This window comes from Alligator sinensis, unplaced genomic scaffold (assembly GCF_000455745.1).
Source record: "Alligator sinensis unplaced genomic scaffold, ASM45574v1 scaffold54_1, whole genome shotgun sequence".
Lineage (NCBI taxonomy): Eukaryota > Metazoa > Chordata > Crocodylia > Alligatoridae > Alligator > Alligator sinensis.
The window spans coordinates 2868616-2873725 of NW_005841962.1; the positions used below are offsets into that span (position 1 = coordinate 2868616).

General features: G+C 35.9%; 1 protein-coding gene across 1 annotated transcript in view; it reads left to right on the forward strand.

Moving 5' to 3' along the window:
* The window catches only part of ZDHHC3 (zinc finger DHHC-type containing 3), a 47558-nt gene that overhangs the window by 12795 nt on the left and 29653 nt on the right, over positions 1 to 5110 (forward strand). The gene's annotated exons all lie outside the window — the stretch shown is intronic.

Genomic DNA, 5110 nt, shown 5'->3' on the forward strand with positions numbered 1-5110 from the left:
GGAATTGGGCTGAATCTTATTCCAGTCACACTTTTTGTGTGTATATTACTTTTTAGTAGTGCCTGCTATGCTTGATGCTTTCCAGATATATAAAAAAGCATGGGCTCTCCCATAAAATTTCATAAACTAAATCAGTATGTTTACTGCCATTGATGTGCCTGGTGTGCAGAATCTTTCTGCAGGTGGCTTTGGTGAGCTTTCATTGCGATCACAGGCTTTGCCCCCACCACTCTTATTTCACTTGTTACAGGTCAGTGGTGAGTGAAGTGTTCTCATCTCTCCATTGTAAATGTAGTTCAAATGTAGTATGGTTCGGGGCAGAGCAATTAAAGAAAGGTATCCCTTTTTATTGTTGTAGATAAGAAACTCATGCCAGGTAGTATGAATAACCAGTAGAGTCTTTTTGTCCTGAAACAGGACCCACAAACATAGAAGGTAGGAATATATATTCAGGGAATGTGAAGCTAATAATGCACCCTGTAAAACACAAATGAATTCCCAAACTACTGAAATAACTGTAGGAAATAATACATGCCCTTTCTGTTGTTTTGATACTTAAAGATTATGTCTCTGGTGCTTTGAACTGGTGTTGCTCTCTATTTACACGCTTCCAGAGGATGTGTACCTTTTGGCCAGAGTTTCTACACTAGATACTTCTACTGGCATAGCAGTGTGTGTTTGGAGATTGGGGAGATCCTGGGAGGGGGTGGGTTGAAGAGGGGAACTTTTCTCCACTGATTAGAAGTCCAAGGGTAGAGGCAGTTAAACCAGCATAAATATGCATTTGCTAGTGCAGCTGGTTTGAAGCATACAGCAAAGGACTTTTTTGGCTGGTATAAGCAGCATCTATCTAGGAGGGCATGCCAATCCAGCTATCATGAGAAATCATTTCTAGTGCAGACTTGGCCTTACTTTCTCTCCACCTTCCATGATTCTAGTGTTTATGGACTGACTACTTATACTTTGTCCTGTCTCCTGGGGATGACTCTTAAACATGTATTAAATATCGGAGTGGATTTGATTTAAATCAAATCAATTTAAATCACTGGTCAGGAAGCCTTGACTTAATCATTGTTTTCTACAAAAAGTGCATTCTTGTTGTTTGATATAACTTTCATTTAAAATATTCCCAAACGGTTTCTTTTACAGCCTGGCATGCCTTCTACCATAATAGGTTTTCCCTTCTACCATACCATTCCCTCACTAGATCTCAAACCAATGGAAAGGCTATACTCAGAGACTTATCTCTCAAGAATTCTGGAATATTCTGCTCAAAATGGTTCTCTTTTGTTTCTAGTGCCCTTCCTTCCTTGCATTTATCTCCAGACTCCTCCTCCTTGCCCAGATCTACTCCACACCCAACAATCCTCTGTTCATTTTACTTCTTGAAACTTTGCACTTTTAGAGAGAAGTAGGGGCTTGACTTTGTGTACACAAACTTGCAGAGAAACAATAGGGCTGATGGGTAGGTAATCAGGTCTGTTATCTCATCCCCGTATACTGCTGTTAACAAGGATATTATCTCTGGAGATAAATGCACAGTTTGAGAACTGAAACTAAGCATCACAGAGATGGGTTTCTCTAGATTGAGCACTGAGTCCCATTGGGTAGAGTGGTTTTCTTTAATTTTTACTAAACCATAGAAGAGCCTCTAGGAACCCCATAAAATAGATTGGGCTCCTAATATAGTCCATGCCATGTTGTGACCTATTTATAAAACTTTTTTTTAAAAGGTTACATGAATAGATTGTCTCAAATAGTATGCAATTAGAAATTATAATCCCTACTCCGTGATGATATCTTTGAGCTCTAGCATATCTTAAATCAAAAGTATCTTTATATAGGTTTAGTTTTTTAAAGCATCTTAACAAAACAATAACAAAAATGATTAAATAAAAATATCTGATTTAAATTTTAAAAATCTGATTTTTTTTAAATTAAAAAAGTAATATTAAAAGATATGCCATAACAAATATGTCTTGCCTCTAGCTGACTCTGGCACTTTGTTGGCAGTAGGTTGTCCTTCTCCTTCCATAGCTTATTCTAGACACAAGCCCCAAAACTTTCTGGAGGCATCCTCATGAGATGTCTCAAAACCTCTGTTTCATCTTTAAGATGACCCTTTGCCTGCATCTATTTATTTTCAGTTCAGTACGGTTTACAAGACAGTATTTCATTAGGACTCAAACATTTTCTTTAGTAGATGGTTCCCAACAAGTGTAGAAATCCTATGTATTCACATGCAGGTATATTTAAAAGAAACAAGGTTTCTGATCTATCAATGATAGCTACTTTTGAAATAATGGTAATTTTACTTCCTTTTTTTCCCTTAAAAATAGTAGAAGTTATAAGACTTGTTTCGATACAGACTTTATGATTAAAATGGGGAACAGTAAAATAGCAAGTAATGTTTTTGCAAGTGGGAGAAACAAAATTAAAATCTCTCCTTCTTTCCAAAGCAACTAAACTGACATTTTTAATATGTTGATTTTATTTCTTTAAGAAAGTTAGTGTGTACAGATTTTGCTCTGAGATTTTTTTCACTTTTCACAGAATCATTGAGTATAATCACCTCTGAATATTAGGTAAAGTTCTAGGGTGTTGGTTGTAGCCGTGTTGGTCTAAGGACATAGGCAGGCAAGATTTTTTGGGTAAATGTGATATCTTTTATTAGACCAACTAAATAGTTGGAAAAAAATGTTCTTTGCAAGCTTTTGGGCACAAAAGGTAAAGTTCTAAACATTTTCTAGTATTTAGCTTCCAATATCTTAATTCCATTTACTTAATTCTCTTAATTCCACATGTCTGTTTTTTTTTTGTTTTTTCAAACTAAGCCTTCTTACTAGCACCAGCTGATCAGATGGTCACTCCCAACATCTTATTGTCACATTCATCAAGTCCTTTTAATTAGGGACTTTTCTCTTTCACTTTGGTTTCTGAACATGACATTTCAACTTCCAGTTCAGTATCCAGTCATCTTTTTTTAATGTCACTTTTACAAACATGTACAAGCTCATCTTTGTTTGTTGGATTTAGTTAACCTTCTCAATAATAAACTTAACCTTTGATTATGAGATTAATTTCCCTTCTATTAACTTGATCCTCTTGAAATTACGATCCACACAGCAAACTATCAGCTTCATTACTGCATAGAAATGGGTAGCTATTGGTATTGCTGTCAGCACTATACAATACTCCATAAAGTTGCCCAAATTTGCCCATAAGTGTTGTGAGAAGTTTCATGATTTCTTAGTTTCTTCATGATTTTCTAAATATTTGTTTTCCTACTTTTCTATAATACCCATTTTTACAAATTTTAAACCAAAAAGTAAGAGATGTATACACTTTTACCCTAGAACACTCAGCAATTTAATTTTTGAGCATATATCGCCTTCCTCCTCTGAATGGGACATAAAAATGCGGTCTTTCTAGTCAGTTTTTCTGGTGTACCTTCCAGGAAAATGAATTATCCTATTATATATAATATTAACGGCAAAAAGTTAACCTCTCATGGAAGTAAATAAGGTGCACTTGAAGGAGGTGTTAAGCCCTTTCCTAAAAGGTAGGCTTTTATTTTTAAGGATCATAATGATCACTGAAGCTCTTACAGCTTTTGTAAATGTGTATTTTTGGCATGTGTTCTTTTTCAAACACTTCAAAGACTTTTTTAAAAGTTATTGCATGTGTATAGTAGCTGCTTTCAAAGTCTACATTCTAGGTGTGTATTTAAAATTCACACTACTTGCTTATTAACCTAAATTGACTGTTTTCTTGCCAATTTTTTTTTCTATTCAGGCTTCTTTACAGATATTTTCAGAAATTAAGATGTCAGCAAAGGTAATCTCTTGCACTTTGGGGGAAAAATCAGTAGGTTACGCTCCCCTTCCAAACTTTTATTTCCAGGCTAACATCTTGACTTGTAAGGAGACATTTACTTTCCTATGATCCTAAGTAGATTCCTTTGAGGTGACATTAGTTCTCGTTGCATCTCTAGACATAGTGGATTATTTATAATGGAGGCTAGATAAACATTCTGGAGTTCAGAGTTCACCATAGATCCCTTGGTTCTTTTGATGATGATTTATTTGTATGACAGTGTTTGTGTTCTTTATGAAATTGTGGGTCAATTGCATGGTAGTTTAGCAATTTTTCATGTTAATGAGGGTTGACCTAATCAAATTATCTAGATTGTATATAACTCTTGTTGGCACACACACAGACATAGACACACTTGATCTGAGCCGACAGGAGTTACACACATATACAACCTAGGCTATATGATGAGGACAGCTTTCACTAACATGCTAAATTATATATGGACACAAACCAAGTAGAGTTTATATCACTGAATTGAGCTAAAAGTGATACATTTCAACAAAAAAGCTGTTAGAAAAATCATTTTTGACTGCTGTTAGAGATTGTGTAGCTTTGGGTAAGTAGCTTTTTCCAGTTTCTTACTGAATGCGAACAAATAAACGAAAAAGGAGGAAATTGCATGTCATTTTGGGAAACATTAACAATGTTAAAACTCTTGATATAGGCACTACAGCCAACAACGTTGGTCAATAGTGTTCTAAAAACCTTAATTTGCAGTGCTGTGTCATTTGGGTATGGCATGTTTATTATAGTAATGTGCAAAAGCCATATTGAGAATGGTAGTTTCATTGGTGTAGACCCAGTACAGACACAGTAGCACACAGTTCCTGCACCAAAGGCGTTATGCTTTAAGTAGACAATAAGAGTGAACAATTTGACTGCAGCAAACATGTTAGTTTTTTTAATTGGGGGGGACAAAGATTTAGCTAGGAAGGAAAAGGCTAAATGGAAAGTAAAAATGCTGGAAGGATAATGTTAGAGGAGAAAAAGGTAGACCTGTGAGGAATGAGGCCAAGGTGAAGAGATCAACTGAGAAGGTGGGAGCCAGTCTGAGCAAGTCAGTGTCCAGTCAAAATATACAAAGTTCTTCAAATTGTCCAGAGATCGGTACTTTAACTGCTCTCTCCCTCCCACTCAGCTGAAGTTTTTGCCTTGTTCATCTCTGTGGATTTCTGCCAAAACCACCTGGTAATGTTTGAGGAGGGACTCTTTCTACGCAGTCCTGGGTGTAGGG